General features: G+C 60.2%; 6 non-coding genes across 6 annotated transcripts; all 6 read left to right on the top strand.

Moving 5' to 3' along the window:
* Positions 1 to 501: 501 nt before the first annotated feature.
* LOC142868207 (5S ribosomal RNA) lies at positions 502 to 620 on the top strand. Its single transcript, XR_012917292.1, has one exon. It is a non-coding gene; the product is annotated as a 5S ribosomal RNA (ribosomal RNA).
* Positions 621 to 3,118: 2,498 nt separating this feature from the next.
* On the top strand, positions 3,119 to 3,237 carry LOC142868208 (5S ribosomal RNA). Its single transcript, XR_012917293.1, has one exon. It is a non-coding gene; the product is annotated as a 5S ribosomal RNA (ribosomal RNA).
* A 2,495-nt stretch (positions 3,238 to 5,732) lies between these two features.
* On the top strand, positions 5,733 to 5,851 carry LOC142868209 (5S ribosomal RNA). The gene has a single exon (XR_012917294.1). It is a non-coding gene; the product is annotated as a 5S ribosomal RNA (ribosomal RNA).
* A 2,507-nt stretch (positions 5,852 to 8,358) lies between these two features.
* On the top strand, positions 8,359 to 8,477 carry LOC142868211 (5S ribosomal RNA). The gene has a single exon (XR_012917296.1). It is a non-coding gene; the product is annotated as a 5S ribosomal RNA (ribosomal RNA).
* Positions 8,478 to 10,977: 2,500 nt separating this feature from the next.
* On the top strand, positions 10,978 to 11,096 carry LOC142868212 (5S ribosomal RNA). Its single transcript, XR_012917297.1, has one exon. It is a non-coding gene; the product is annotated as a 5S ribosomal RNA (ribosomal RNA).
* Positions 11,097 to 13,596: 2,500 nt separating this feature from the next.
* Positions 13,597 to 13,715, top strand: LOC142868213 (5S ribosomal RNA). The gene has a single exon (XR_012917298.1). It is a non-coding gene; the product is annotated as a 5S ribosomal RNA (ribosomal RNA).
* Positions 13,716 to 16,107: the final 2,392 nt, after the last annotated feature.

The following is a 16,107-nucleotide window of genomic DNA, read 5'->3' on the forward strand; positions in this document are numbered from 1 at the left end:
CCTATGCGCTGTGCCCCAGCCCTGGTCCGGGGCGGATAGGCGGCAGCCCACACGCAGGGCGGGGGCGCAGCTGAAAGGGGTTGTGCTGGAGGGCGGCCCCTGGGGCCAAAGGCGACCGCCCGCGCATGCGCAGTCAGCAGCGGCGCACTGGGGTTGGGGGCGGGTAGGTGAGGGAGGCGAGGCCAGGAGAGGGGGGCGGCTGGAGGTCTCCACCTTGGCGGGTCCAGCCGTGGAGGCTGGAGGCGCATCTGGTGTGTGTGTGTGTGAGTGTGTGTGTGTGTGTGTGTGTGTTGTGTGTGTGTGAAGACAGCCCCCCACCCCGCCGAGCCCACCACGCCCCGCACCCCAGTCCCGTGGAGACCTCGGGACCCGGCCAGCGAACTCAACAAGCCCGGCCCGGCCCCGAGTGGGTCAGCGCCGGCGCGGGGCCTGGGGCGGGAGGAGGCGCGGGGAAGCGCAGAGACGCTCGGCTTCTTGAGCGGGGCTGGGGCGCCCTCCGCTGTCTACGGCCACACCACCCTGAACGCGCCCGATCTCGTCTGATCTCGGAAGCTAAGCAGGGTCGGGCCTGGTTAGTACTTGGATGGGAGACCGCCTGGGAATACCGGGTGCCGTAGGCTTTTTTTTTTTTTGCCTCTTGTTCTGTCCCCATTCGGAGAGCGCGGCGGCAGTCGGGGGGGGGGGTGTCACCCCCACCCTCAGCGCCCGCCGCGGTGCCTGGCGCCCCAGCCCGCTCCGTGGGGCCTCCTCTTGCCCCAAGCCGCAGCACCGCCGCCACGCGGCAGCAGGCGTGGCACCTGGACTGTCGGGTCTCAGACCAAGGGTCTGGTCTGTGGGAACCGACACGCTGGAGGAAACCTTGAGAGTCTGAGAGGGGAGGGAGTTGCAGAAGAAGGCCGGGATGTCATTTTGAGGGAGTTGTGACCAGAACTCGTCCCGTTGATTTTGGCGTTCTATGGGCTACACGTAGGAATCTTTGGTGGTGGCACCGGATGTTGGGGGATGCACAGTCACACCCAGACGTGCTCGACAGGCCTCCTTTTACTTTTCTTTTCGGAGTCATTTTTTTTTTTTTTAAAATGCCTCTTGGCCGGGCGTGCTGGCTCACACCTGTAATCCTAGCACTCTGGGAGGCCGAGGTGGGCGGATTGCTCGAGGTCAGGAGTTCGAAACCAGCCTGAGCAAGAGCGAGACCCCATCTCTACTATAAATAGAAAGAAATTAATTGGCCAACTAATAGATATAGAAAAAAATTAGCCGGGCATGGTGGCGCATGCCTGTAGTCCCAGCTACTTGGGAGGCTGAGGCAGCAGGATTGCTTGAGCCCAGGAGATTGAGGTTGCTGTGATCTAGGCTGACGCCATGGCACTCACTCTAGCCAGGGCAACAAAGGGAGACTCTGTCTCCAAAAAAAAAAAAAAAAAAAAAACATGCCTCTTACCTCGATTATTGCATTTTCTTTTCTCTCTCTTTTCAAGCAGATTATGGGAGTACAAGTGTTAGGGTTCCATGTATTGCCCGTGCCCCCCTCCCCCCTGTTGTCTTCTTCATTTATCTCTCATGCTTTAGCAGCGTATGGTGGGGGTCCCAATGTTAAGGTCAGGTACATTGCCCTCTCCCCGCCTCCCCCCTCTGGTCAGAGCTTCAAGTGCGCCCATCCCCCAGTCGGTGCGCACCCACCCCATTCCTAATGGGTGTGGATGCCCATCCCCTCCCCCCACCCGCCCGACCCCCACCCGATGAAGGTGATTCCTCTACGTCCACTCAGGTGTCCATGGGTTCCTACCAATTTGCCGGTGAGCACGCGCACGTGGTGCTCCTGTGTCCATTCTTGGGATACTTGGCTTACTGGAACGGGTTCCAGCTCCGGCCAGGAGAACACGGGAGGTGCCCTCTCACCGCCGTTTCTCACAGCCGAATAGCACTCCGTGGTGTCCACGCGCCACATTTTATTAATCCACTCGTGGATCGATGGGCACTCGGGTCGCTTCCACATCTTTGCAATTGTGAATTGTGCCGCCACAGACACCCGAGCCGCAGGTGTCTTCTGCGTAGGCTGCGGGCCTGCTCTTCTGAATGCCGCTAGCTCGCGACCCACGGGTGAATCTGGTCAGGGAACTTGCCCTAAGGAGCAGACTCTGATCCGGGCGGGCTACCGGTGTCTCTGTTTGCTCGTTTCTTTCTTCCGTTTCGGGAAAGGCTTCCTTGCTGGGTGTGGAAATCTCCTATGCCTTTCCTCGCCTCTTCTGTCAGCTTTAAAATTCTCTTTCAGTTGCCACCCTCACAAACGTCTTAGGAACGTCTTTAACGGTGCCTTCCTTAGTGAAATGACCCTCAATGAAGCTGGAACCAAATCTCTAATCGCCCAGTTTTAGCAAGTCCACACCCCAGGGTGGTTGGGGTCCAATCCGGCCCCGGCCAGGCCCAGGCCCCTTGGACTGGGCCACAGGAGGACACAGAGTAGGGTCCCGGCCCCCACGGTAGCGGTGCCGGCAGTTCTGCAACGGCTTGGGGGGTTTCCAGAGGTAGGAGATGGAGGGGACTGATTTCTCCAGCGCCCCCCAAAACACCCCACCCATGGCACACATCCCGAGAGACGCCCCTACACTCGCTCCCCCTCCCCTATGCGCTGTGCCCCAGCCCTGGTCCGGGCGGATAGGCGGCAGCCCACACGCAGGGCGGGGGCGCAGCTGAAGGGTTGTGCTGGAGGGCGGCCCCTGGGGCCAAAGGCGACCGCCGCCCGCGCATGCGCAGTCAGCAGCGGCGCACTGGGGTTGGGGGCGGGTAGGTGAGGGAGGCGAGGCCAGGAGAGGGGGGCGGCTGGAGGTCTCCACCTTGGCGGGTCCAGCCGTGGAGGCTGGAGGCGCATCTGTGTGTGTGTGTGTGAGTGTGTGTGTGTGTGTGTGTGTGTGTGTGTGTGTGAAGACAGCCCCCCCACCCCGCCGAGCCCACCACGCCCGCACCCCAGTCCCGTGGAGACCTCGGGACCCGGCCAGCGAACTCAACAGCCCGGCCCGGCCCGAGTGGGTCAGCGCCGGCGCGGGGCCTGGGGCGGGAGGAGGCGCGGGGAAGCGCAGAGACGCTCGGCTTCTTGAGCGGGGCTGGGGCGCCCTCCGCTGTCTACGGCCACACCACCCTGAACGCGCCCGATCTCGTCTGATCTCGGAAGCTAAGCAGGGTCGGGCCTGGTTAGTACTTGGATGGGAGACCGCCTGGGAATACCGGGTGCCGTAGGCTTTTTTTTTTTTTGCCTCTTGTTCTGTCCCCATTCGGAGAGCGCGGCGGCAGTCGGGGGGGGGGTGTCCACCCCCACCCTCAGCGCCCGCCGCGGTGCCTGGCCCCCAGCCCGCTCCGTGGGGCCTCCTCTTGCCCAAGCCGCAGCACCGCCGCCACGCGGCAGCAGGCGTGGCACCTGGACTGTCGGGTCTCAGACCAAGGGTCTGGTCTGTGGGAACCGACACGCTGGAGGAAACCTTGAGAGTCTGAGAGGGGAGGGAGTTGCAGAAGAAGGCCGGGATGTCATTTTGAGGGAGTTGTGACCAGAACTCGTCCCGTTGATTTTGGCGTTCTATGGGCTACACGTAGGAATCTTTGGTGGGTGGCACCGGATGTTGGGGGATGCACAGTCACACCCAGACGTGCTCGACAGGCCTCCTTTTACTTTTCTTTTCGGAGTCATTTTTTTTTTTTTTAAAATGCCTCTTGGCCGGGCGTGCTGGCTCACACCTGTAATCCTAGCACTCTGGGAGGCCGAGGTGGGCGGATTGCTCGAGGTCAGGAGTTCGAACCAGCCTGAGCAAGAGCGAGACCCCATCTCTACTATAAATAGAAAGAAATTAATTGGCCAACTAATAGATATAGAAAAAAATTAGCCGGGCATGGTGGCGCATGCCTGTAGTCCCAGCTACTTGGGAGGCTGAGGCAGCAGGATTGCTTGAGCCCAGGAGATTGAGGTTGCTGTGATCTAGGCTGACGCCATGGCACTCACTCTAGCCAGGGCAACAAAGGGAGACTCTGTCTCCAAAAAAAAAAAAAAAAAAAAAACATGCCTCTTACCTCGATTATTGCATTTCTTTTCTCTCTCTTTTCAAGCAGATTATGGGAGTACAAGTGTTAGGGTTCCATGTATTGCCCGTGCCCCCCTCCCCCTGTTGTCTTCTTCATTTATCTCTCATGCTTTAGCAGCGTATGGTGGGGGTCCCAATGTTAAGGTCAGGTACATTGCCCTCTCCCCGCCTCCCCCCTCTGGTCAGAGCTTCAAGTGCGCCCATCCCCGTCGGTGCGCACCCACCCCATTCCTAATGGGTGGATGCCCATCCCCTCCCCCCACCCGCCCGACCCCCACCCGATGAAGGTGATTCCTCTACGTCCACTCAGGTGTCCATGGGTTCCTACCAATTTGCCGGTGAGCACGCGCACGTGGTGCTCCTGTGTCCATTCTTGGGATACTTGGCTTACTGGAACGGGTTCCAGCTCCGGCCAGGAGAACACGGGAGGTGCCCTCTCACCGCCGTTTCTCACAGCCGAATAGCACTCCGTGGTGTCCACGCGCCACATTTTATTAATCCACTCGTGGATCGATGGGCACTCGGGTCGCTTCCACATCTTTGCAATTGTGAATTGTGCCGCCACAGACACCCGAGCGCAGGTGTCTTCTGCGTAGGCTGCGGGCCTGGCTCTTCTGAATGCCGCTAGCTCGCGACCCACGGGTGAATCTGGTCAGGGAACTTGCCCTAAGGAGCAGACTCTGATCCGGGCGGGCTACCGGTGTCTCTGTTTGCTCGTTTCTTTCTTCCGTTTCGGGAAAGGCTTCCTTGCTGGGTGTGGAAATCTCCTATGTCCTTTCCTCGCCTCTTCTGTCAGCTTTAAAATTCTCTTTCAGTTGCCACCCTCACAAACGTCTTAGGAACGTCTTTACGGTGCCTTCCTTAGTGAAATGACCCTCAATGAAGCTGGAACCAAATCTCTAATCGCCCAGTTTTAGCAAGTCCACACCCCAGGGTGGTTGGGGTCCAATCCGGCCCCGGCCAGGCCCAGGCCCCTTGGACTGGGCCACAGGAGGACACAGAGTAGGGTCCCGGCCCCCACGGTAGCGGTGCCGGCAGTTCTGCAACGGCTTGGGGGGTTTCCAGAGGTAGGAGATGGAGGGGACTGATTTCTCCAGCGCCCCCCAAAACACCCCACCCATGGCACACATCCCGAGAGACGCCCCTACACTCGCTCCCCTCCCCTATGCTCTGTGCCCCAGCCCTGGTCCGGGGCGGATAGGCGGCAGCCCACACGCAGGGCGGGGGCGCAGCTGAAAGGGGTTGTGCTGGAGGGCGGCCCCTGGGGCCAAAGGCGACCGCCCGCGCATGCGCAGTCAGCAGCGGCGCACTGGGGTTGGGGGAGGGTAGGTGAGGGGAGGCGAGGCCAGGAGAGGGGGGCGGCTGGAGGTCTCCACCTTGGCGGGTCCAGCCGTGGAGGCTGGAGGCGCATCTGGTGTGTGTGTGTGTGAGTGTGTGTGTGTGTGTGTGTGTGTTGTGTGTGTGTGAAGACAGCCCCCCACCCCGCCGAGCCCACCACGCCCCGCACCCCAGTCCCGTGGAGACCTCGGGACCCCGGCCAGCGAACTCAACAAGCCCGGCCCGGCCCCGAGTGGGTCAGCGCCGGCGCGGGGCCTGGGGCGGGAGGAGGCGCGGGGAAGCGCAGAGACGCTCGGCTTCTTGAGCGGGGCTGGGGCGCCCTCCGCTGTCTACGGCCACACCACCCTGAACGCGCCCGATCTCGTCTGATCTCGGAAGCTAAGCAGGGTCGGGCCTGGTTAGTACTTGGATGGGAGACCGCCTGGGAATACCGGGTGCCGTAGGCTTTTTTTTTTTTTGCCTCTTGTTCTGTCCCCATTCGGAGAGCGCGGCGGCAGTCGGGGGGGGGGGTGTCACCCCCACCCTCAGCGCCCGCCGCGGTGCCTGGCGCCCCAGCCCGCTCCGTGGGGCCTCCCTCTTGCCCCAAGCCGCAGCACCGCCGCCACGCGGCAGCAGGCGTGGCACCTGGACTGTCGGGTCTCAGACCCAGGGTCTGGTCTGTGGGAACCGACACGCTGGAGGAAACCTTGAGAGTCTGAGAGGGGAGGGAGTTGCAGAGAAGGTCGGGATGTCATTTTGAGGGAGTTGTGACCAGAACTCGTCCCGTTGATTTTGGCGTTCTATGGGCTACACGTAGGAATCTTTGGTGGTGGCACCGGATGTTGGGGGATGCACAGTCACTCCCAGACGTGCTCGACAGGCCTCCTTTTACTTTTCTTTTTCGGAGTCATTTTTTTTTTTTTTAAAATGCCTCTTGGCCGGGCGTTGCTGGCTCACACCAGTAATCCTAGCACTCTGGGAGGCCGAGGGTGGCGGATTGCTCGAGGTCAGGAGTTCGAAACCAGCCTGAGCAAGAGCGAGACCCCATCTCTACTATAAATAGAAAGAAATTAATTGGCCAACTAATAGATATAGAAAAAAATTAGCCGGGCATGGTGGCGCATGCCTGTAGTCCCAGCTACTTGGGAGGCTGAGGCAGCAGGATTGACTTGAGCCCAGGAGATTGAGGTTGCTGTGATCTAGGCTGACGCCATGGCACTCACTCTAGCCAGGGAACAAAGGGAGACTCTGTCTCCAAAAAAAAAAAAAAAAAAAAAACATGCCTCTTACCTCGATTATTGCATTTTCTTTTCTCTCTTCTTTTCAAGCAGATTATGGGAGAAAGTGTTAGGGTTCCATGTATTGCCCGTGCCCCCCTCCCCCCTGTTGTCTTCTTCATTTATCTCTCATGCTTTAGCAGCGTATGGTGGGGGTCCCAATGTTAAGGTCAGGTACCATTGCCCTTCCCCGCCTCCCCCCCTCTGGTCAGAGCTTGCAAGTGCGCCCATCCCCCAGTCGGTGCGCACCCACACCCATTCCTAATGGGTGTGGATGCACATCCCCTCCCCCCACCCGCCCGACCCCCACCCGATGAAGGTGATTCCTCTACGTCCACTCAGGTGTCCATGGGTTCCTACCATTTGCCGGTGAGCCACGCGCACGTGGTGCTCCCTGTGTCCATTCTTGGGATACTTGGCTTACTGGAACGGGTTCCAGCTCCGGCCAGGAGAACACGGGAGGTGCCCTCTCACCGCCGTTTTTCACAGCCGAATAGCACTCCGTGGTGTCCACGCGCCACATTTTATTAATCCACTCGTGGATCGATGGGCACTCGGGTCGCTTCCACATCTTTGCAATTGTGAATTGTGCCGCCACAGACACCCGAGCGCAGGTGTCTTCTGCGTAGGCTGCGGGCCTGGCTCTTCTGAATGCCGCTAGCTCGCGACCCACGGGTGAATCTGGTCAGGGAACTTGCCCTAAGGAGCAGACTCTGATCCGGGCGGGCTACCGGTGTCTCTGTTTGCTCGTTTCTTTCTTCCGTTTCGGGAAAGGCTTCCTTGCTGGGTGTGGAAATCTCCTATGCCTTTCCTCGCCTCTTCTGTCAGCTTTAAAATTCTCTTTCAGTTGCCACCCTCACAAACGTCTTAGGAACGTCTTTACGGTGCCTTCCTTAGTGAAATGACCCTCAATGAAGCTGGAACCAAATCTCTAATCGCCCAGTTTTAGCAAGTCCACACCCCAGGGTGGTTGGGGGTCCAATCCGGCCCCGGCCAGGCCCAGGCCCCTTGGACTGGGCCACAGGAGGACACAGAGTAGGGTCCCGGCCCCCACGGTAGCGGTGCCGGCAGTTCTGCAACGGCTTGGGGGGTTTCCAGAGGTAGGAGATGGAGGGGACTGATTTCTCCAGCGCCCCCCAAAACACCCCACCCATGGCACACATCCCGAGAGACGCCCCTACACTCGCTCCCCTCCCCTATGCGCTGTGCCCCAGCCCTGGTCCGGGGCGGATAGGCGGCAGCCCACACGCAGGGCGGGGGCGCAGCTGAAAGGGGTTGTGCTGGAGGGCGGCCCCTGGGGCCAAAGGCGACCGCCCGCGCATGCGCAGTCAGCAGCGGCGCACTGGGGTTGGGGGCGGGTAGGTGAGGGAGGCGAGGCCAGGAGAGGGGGGCGGCTGGAGGTCTCCACCTTGGCGGGTCCAGCCGTGGAGGCTGGAGGCGCATCTGGTGTGTGTGTGTGTGTGTGTGTGTGTGTGTGTGTGTGTGTGTGTGTGTGTGTGAAGACAGCCCCCCACCCCGCCGAGCCCACCACGCCCCGCACCCCAGTCCCGTGGAGACCTCGGGACCCGGCCAGCGAACTCAACAAGCCCGGCCCGGCCCCGAGTGGGTCAGCGCCGGCGCGGGGCCTGGGGCGGGAGGAGGCGCGGGGAAGCGCAGAGACGCTCGGCTTCTTGAGCGGGGCTGGGGCGCCCTCCGCTGTCTACGGCCACACCACCCTGAACGCGCCCGATCTCGTCTGATCTCGGAAGCTAAGCAGGGTCGGGCCTGGTTAGTACTTGGATGGGAGACCGCCTGGGAATACCGGGTGCCGTAGGCTTTTTTTTTTTTTGCCTCTTGTTCTGTCCCCATTCGGAGAGCGCGGCGGCAGTCGGGGGGGGGGGTGTCACCCCCACCCTCAGCGCCCGCCGCGGTGCCTGGCGCCCCAGCCCGCTCCGTGGGGCCTCCTCTTGCCCCAAGCCGCAGCACCGCCGCCACGCGGCAGCAGGCGTGGCACCTGGACTGTCGGGTCTCAGACCAAGGGTCTGGTCTGTGGGAACCGACACGCTGGAGGAAACCTTGAGAGTCTGAGAGGGGAGGGAGTTGCAGAAGAAGGCCGGGATGTCATTTTGAGGGAGTTGTGACCAGAACTCGTCCCGTTGATTTTGGCGTTCTATGGGCTACACGTAGGAATCTTTGGTGGTGGCACCGGATGTTGGGGGATGCACAGTCACACCCAGACGTGCTCGACAGGCCTCCTTTTACTTTTCTTTTCGGAGTCATTTTTTTTTTTTTTAAAATGCCTCTTGGCCGGGCGTGCTGGCTCACACCTGTAATCCTAGCACTCTGGGAGGCCGAGGTGGGCGGATTGCTCGAGGTCAGGAGTTCGAAACCAGCCTGAGCAAGAGCGAGACCCCATCTCTACTATAAATAGAAAGAAATTAATTGGCCAACTAATAGATATAGAAAAAAATTAGCCGGGCATGGTGGCGCATGCCTGTAGTCCCAGCTACTTGGGAGGCTGAGGCAGCAGGATTGCTTGAGCCCAGGAGATTGAGGTTGCTGTGATCTAGGCTGACGCCATGGCACTCACTCTAGCCAGGGCAACAAAGGGAGACTCTGTCTCCAAAAAAAAAAAAAAAAAAAAAAACATGCCTCTTACCTCGATTATTGCATTTTCTTTTCTCTCTCTTTTCAAGCAGATTATGGGAGTACAAGTGTTAGGGTTCCATGTATTGCCCGTGCCCCCCTCCCCCCTGTTGTCTTCTTCATTTATCTCTCATGCTTTAGCAGCGTATGGTGGGGGTCCCAATGTTAAGGTCAGGTACATTGCCCTCTCCCCGCCTCCCCCCTCTGGTCAGAGCTTCAAGTGCGCCCATCCCCCAGTCGGTGCGCACCCACCCCATTCCTAATGGGTGTGGATGCCCATCCCCTCCCCCCACCCGCCCGACCCCCCACCCGATGAAGGTGATTCCTCTACGTCCACTCAGGTGTCCATGGGTTCCTACCAATTTGCCGGTGAGCACGCGCACGTGGTGCTCCTGTGTCCATTCTTGGGATACTTGGCTTACTGGAACGGGTTCCAGCTCCGGCCAGGAGAACACGGGAGGTGCCCTCTCACCGCCGTTTCTCACAGCCGAATAGCACTCCGTGGTGTCCACGCGCCACATTTTATTAATCCACTCGTGGATCGATGGGCACTCGGGTCGCTTCCACATCTTTGCAATTGTGAATTGTGCCGCCACAGACACCCGAGCGCAGGTGTCTTCTGCGTAGGCTGCGGGCCTGGCTCTTCTGAATGCCGCTAGCTCGCGACCCACGGGTGAATCTGGTCAGGGAACTTGCCCTAAGGAGCAGACTCTGATCCGGGCGGGCTACCGGTGTCTCTGTTTGCTCGTTTCTTTCTTCCGTTTCGGGAAAAGGCTTCCTTGCTGGGTGTGGAAAATCTCCTATGCCTTTCCTCGCCTCTTCTGTCAGCTTTAAAATTCTCTTTCAGTTGCCACCCTCACAACGTCTTAGGAACGTCTTTACGGTGCCTTCCTTAGTGAAATGACCCTCAATGAAGCTGGAACCAAATCTCTAATCGCCCAGTTTTAGCAAGTCCACACCCCAGGGTGGTTGGGGTCCAATCCGGCCCCGGCCAGGCCCAGGCCCCTTGGACTGGGCCACAGGAGGACACAGAGTAGGGTCCCGGCCCCCACGGTAGCGGTGCCGGCAGTTCTGCAACGGCTTGGGGGGTTTCCAGAGGTAGGAGATGGAGGGGACTGATTTCTCCAGCGCCCCCCAAAACACCCCACCCATGGCACACATCCCGAGAGACGCCCCTACACTCGCTCCCCTCCCCTATGCGCTGTGCCCCAGCCCTGGTCCGGGGGCGATAGGCGGCAGCCCACACGCAGGGCGGGGGCGCAGCTGAAAGGGGTTGTGCTGGAGGGCGGCCCCTGGGGCCAAAGGCGACCGCCCGCGCATGCGCAGTCAGCAGCGGCGCACTGGGGTTGGGGGCGGGTAGGTGAGGGAGGCGAGGCCAGGAGAGGGGGCGGCTGGAGGTCTCCACCTTGGCGGGTCCAGCCGTGGAGGCTGGAGGCGCATCTGGTGTGTGTGTGTGTGAGTGTGTGTGTGTGTGTGTGTGTTGTGTGTGTGTGAAGACAGCCCCCCACCCCGCCGAGCCCACCACGCCCCGCACCCCAGTCCCGTGGAGACCTCGGGACCCGGCCAGCGAACTCAACAAGCCCGGCCCGGCCCCGAGTGGGTCAGCGCCGGCGCGGGGCCTGGGGCGGGAGGAGGCGCGGGGAAGCGCAGAGACGCTCGGCTTCTTGAGCGGGGCTGGGGCGCCCTCCGCTGTCTACGGCCACACCACCCTGAACGCGCCCGATCTCGTCTGATCTCGGAAGCTAAGCAGGGTCGGGCCTGGTTAGTACTTGGATGGGAGACCGCCTGGGAATACCGGGTGCCGTAGGCTTTTTTTTTTTTTGCCTCTTGTTCTGTCCCCATTCGGAGAGCGCGGCGGCAGTCGGGGGGGGGGGTGTCACCCCCACCCTCAGCGCCCGCCGCGGTGCCTGGCGCCCCAGCCCGCTCCGTGGGGCCTCCTCTTGCCCCAAGCCGCAGCACCGCCGCCACGCGGCAGCAGGCGTGGCACCTGGACTGTCGGGTCTCAGACCAAGGGTCTGGTCTGTGGGAACCGACACGCTGGAGGAAACCTTGAGAGTCTGAGAGGGGAGGGAGTTGCAGAAGAAGGCCGGGATGTCATTTTGAGGGAGTTGTGACCAGAACTCGTCCCGTTGATTTTGGCGTTCTATGGGCTACACGTAGGAATCTTTGGTGGTGGCACCGGATGTTGGGGGATGCACAGTCACACCCAGACGTGCTCGACAGGCCTCCTTTTACTTTTCTTTTCGGAGTCATTTTTTTTTTTTTTAAAATGCCTCTTGGCCGGGCGTGCTGGCTCACACCTGTAATCCTAGCACTCTGGGAGGCCGAGGTGGGCGGATTGCTCGAGGTCAGGAGTTCGAAACCAGCCTGAGCAAGAGCGAGACCCCATCTCTACTATAAATAGAAAGAAATTAATTGGCCAACTAATAGATATAGAAAAAAATTAGCCGGGCATGGTGGCGCATGCCTGTAGTCCCAGCTACTTGGGAGGCTGAGGCAGCAGGATTGCTTGAGCCCAGGAGATTGAGGTTGCTGTGATCTAGGCTGACGCCATGGCACTCACTCTAGCCAGGGCAACAAAGGGAGACTCTGTCTCCAAAAAAAAAAAAAAAAAAAAAACATGCCTCTTACCTCGATTATTGCATTTTCTTTTCTCTCTCTTTTCAAGCAGATTATGGGAGTACAAGTGTTAGGGTTCCATGTATTGCCCGTGCCCCCCTCCCCCCTGTTGTCTTCTTCATTTATCTCTCATGCTTTAGCAGCGTATGGTGGGGGTCCCAATGTTAAGGTCAGGTACATTGCCCTCTCCCCGCCTCCCCCCTCTGGTCAGAGCTTCAAGTGCGCCCATCCCCCAGTCGGTGCGCACCCACCCCATTCCTAATGGGTGTGGATGCCCATCCCCTCCCCCCACCCGCCCGACCCCCACCCGATGAAGGTGATTCCTCTACGTCCACTCAGGTGTCCATGGGTTCCTACCAATTTGCCGGTGAGCACGCGCACGTGGTGCTCCTGTGTCCATTCTTGGGATACTTGGCTTACTGGAACGGGTTCCAGCTCCGGCCAGGAGAACACGGGAGGTGCCCTCTCACCGCCGTTTCTCACAGCCGAATAGCACTCCGTGGTGTCCACGCGCCACATTTTATTAATCCACTCGTGGATCGATGGGCACTCGGGTCGCTTCCACATCTTTGCAATTGTGAATTGTGCCGCCACAGACACCCGAGCGCAGGTGTCTTCTGCGTAGGCTGCGGGCCTGGCTCTTCTGAATGCCGCTAGCTCGCGACCCACGGGTGAATCTGGTCAGGGAACTTGCCCTAAGGAGCAGACTCTGATCCGGGCGGGCTACCGGTGTCTCTGTTTGCTCGTTTCTTTCTTCCGTTTCGGGAAAGGCTTCCTTGCTGGGTGTGGAAATCTCCTATGCCTTTCCTCGCCTCTTCTGTCAGCTTTAAAATTCTCTTTCAGTTGCCACCCTCACAAACGTCTTAGGAACGTCTTTACGGTGCCTTCCTTAGTGAAATGACCCTCAATGAAGCTGGAACCAAATCTCTAATCGCCCAGTTTTAGCAAGTCCACACCCCAGGGTGGTTGGGGTCCAATCCGGCCCCGGCCAGGCCCAGGCCCCTTGGACTGGGCCACAGGAGGACACAGAGTAGGGTCCCGGCCCCCACGGTAGCGGTGCCGGCAGTTCTGCAACGGCTTGGGGGGTTTCCAGAGGTAGGAGATGGAGGGGACTGATTTCTCCAGCGCCCCCCAAAACACCCCACCCATGGCACACATCCCGAGAGACGCCCCTACACTCGCTCCCCTCCCCTATGCGCTGTGCCCCAGCCCTGGTCCGGGGCGGATAGGCGGCAGCCCACACGCAGGGCGGGGGCGCAGCTGAAAGGGGTTGTGCTGGAGGGCGGCCCCTGGGGCCAAAGGCGACCGCCCGCGCATGCGCAGTCAGCAGCGGCGCACTGGGGTTGGGGGCGGGTAGGTGAGGGAGGCGAGGCCAGGAGAGGGGGGCGGCTGGAGGTCTCCACCTTGGCGGGTCCAGCCGTGGAGGCTGGAGGCGCATCTGGTGTGTGTGTGTGTGAGTGTGTGTGTGTGTGTGTGTGTGTTGTGTGTGTGTGAAGACAGCCCCCCACCCCGCCGAGCCCACCACGCCCCGCACCCCAGTCCCGTGGAGACCTCGGGACCCGGCCAGCGAACTCAACAAGCCCGGCCCGGCCCCGAGTGGGTCAGCGCCGGCGCGGGGCCTGGGGCGGGAGGAGGCGCGGGGAAGCGCAGAGACGCTCGGCTTCTTGAGCGGGGCTGGGGCGCCCTCCGCTGTCTACGGCCACACCACCCTGAACGCGCCCGATCTCGTCTGATCTCGGAAGCTAAGCAGGGTCGGGCCTGGTTAGTACTTGGATGGGAGACCGCCTGGGAATACCGGGTGCCGTAGGCTTTTTTTTTTTTTGCCTCTTGTTCTGTCCCCATTCTGAGAGCGCGGCGGCAGTCGGGGGGGGGTGTCACCCCCACCCTCAGCGCCCGCCGCGGTGCCTGGCGCCCCAGCCCGCTCCGTGGGGCCTCCTCTTGCCCCAAGCCGCAGCACCGCCGCCACGCGGCAGCAGGCGTGGCACCTGGACTGTCGGGTCTCAGACCAAGGGTCTGGTCTGTGGGAACCGACACGCTGGAGGAAACCTTGAGAGTCTGAGAGGGGAGGGAGTTGCAGAAGAAGGCCGGGATGTCATTTTGAGGGAGTTGTGACCAGAACTCGTCCCGTTGATTTTGGCGTTCTATGGGCTACACGTAGGAATCTTTGGTGGTGGCACCGGATGTTGGGGGATGCACAGTCACACCCAGACGTGCTCGACAGGCCTCCTTTTACTTTTCTTTTCGGAGTCATTTTTTTTTTTTTTAAAATGCCTCTTGGCCGGGCGTGCTGGCTCACACCTGTAATCCTAGCACTCTGGGAGGCCGAGGTGGGCGGATTGCTCGAGGTCAGGAGTTCGAAACCAGCCTGAGCAAGAGCGAGACCCCATCTCTACTATAAATAGAAAGAAATTAATTGGCCAACTAATAGATATAGAAAAAAATTAGCCGGGCATGGTGGCGCATGCCTGTAGTCCCAGCTACTTGGGAGGCTGAGGCAGCAGGATTGCTTGAGCCCAGGAGATTGAGGTTGCTGTGAGCTAGGCTGACGCCATGGCACTCACTCTAGCCAGGGCAACAAAGGGAGACTCTGTCTCCAAAAAAAAAAAAAAAAAAAAAACATGCCTCTTACCTCGATTATTGCATTTTCTTTTCTCTCTCTTTTCAAGCAGATTATGGGAGTACAAGTGTTAGGGTTCCATGTATTGCCCGTGCCCCCCTCCCCCCTGTTGTCTTCTTCATTTATCTCTCATGCTTTAGCAGCGTATGGTGGGGGTCCCAATGTTAAGGTCAGGTACATTGCCCTCTCCCCGCCTCCCCCCTCTGGTCAGAGCTTCAAGTGCGCCCATCCCCCAGTCGGTGCGCACCCACCCCATTCCTAATGGGTGTGGATGCCCATCCCCTCCCCCCACCCGCCCGACCCCCACCCGATGAAGGTGATTCCTCTACGTCCACTCAGGTGTCCATGGGTTCCTACCAATTTGCCGGTGAGCACGCGCACGTGGTGCTCCTGTGTCCATTCTTGGGATACTTGGCTTACTGGAACGGGTTCCAGCTCCGGCCAGGAGAACACGGGAGGTGCCCTCTCACCGCCGTTTCTCACAGCCGAATAGCACTCCGTGGTGTCCACGCGCCACATTTTATTAATCCACTCGTGGATCGATGGGCACTCGGGTCGCTTCCACATCTTTGCAATTGTGAATTGTGCCGCCACAGACACCGGAGCGCAGGTGTCTTCTGCGTAGGCTGCGGGCCTGGCTCTTCTGAATGCCGCTAGCTCGCGACCCACGGGTGAATCTGGTCAGGGAACTTGCCCTAAGGAGCAGACTCTGATCCGGGCGGGCTACCGGTGTCTCTGTTTGCTCGTTTCTTTCTTCCGTTTCGGGAAAGGCTTCCTTGCTGGGTGTGGAAATCTCCTATGCCTTTCCTCGCCTCTTCTGTCAGCTTTAAAATTCTCTTTCAGTTGCCACCCTCACAAACGTCTTAGGAACGTCTTTACGGTGCCTTCCTTAGTGAAATGACCCTCAATGAAGCTGGAACCAAATCTCTAATCGCCCAGTTTTAGCAAGTCCACACCCCAGGGTGGTTGGGGTCCAATCCGGCCCCGGCCAGGCCCAGGCCCCTTGGACTGGGCCACAGGAGGACACAGAGTAGGGTCCCGGCCCCCACGGTAGCGGTGCCGGCAGTTCTGCAACGGCTTGGGGGGTTTCCAGAGGTAGGAGATGGAGGGGACTGATTTCTCCAGCGCCCCCCAAAACACCCCACCCATGGCACACATCCCGAGAGACGCCCCTACACTCGCTCCCCTCCCCTACGCGCTGTGCCCCAGCCCTGGTCCGGGGCGGATAGGCGGCAGCCCACAGGCAGGGCGGGGGCGCAGCTGAAAGGGGTTGTGCTGGAGGGCGGCCCCTGGGGCCAAAGGCGACCGCCCGCGCATGCGCAGTCAGCAGCGGTGCACTGGGGTTGGGGGCGGGTAGGTGAGGGAGGCGAGGCCAGGAGAGGGGGGCGGCTGGAGGTCTCCACCTTGGCGGGTCCAGCCGTGGAGGCTGGAGGCGCATCTGGTGTGTGTGTGTGTGAGTGTGTGTGTGTGTGTGTGTGTGTTGTGTGTGTGTGAAGACAGCCCCCCACCCCGCCGAGCCCACCACGCCCCGCACCCCAGTCCCGTGGAGACCTCGGGACCCGGCCAGCGAACTCAACAAGCCCGG

Source organism: Microcebus murinus, unplaced genomic scaffold (assembly GCF_040939455.1).
Source record: "Microcebus murinus isolate Inina unplaced genomic scaffold, M.murinus_Inina_mat1.0 scaf028_hap2_Mmur4.0, whole genome shotgun sequence".
NCBI classification, from domain to species: domain Eukaryota; kingdom Metazoa; phylum Chordata; class Mammalia; order Primates; family Cheirogaleidae; genus Microcebus; species Microcebus murinus.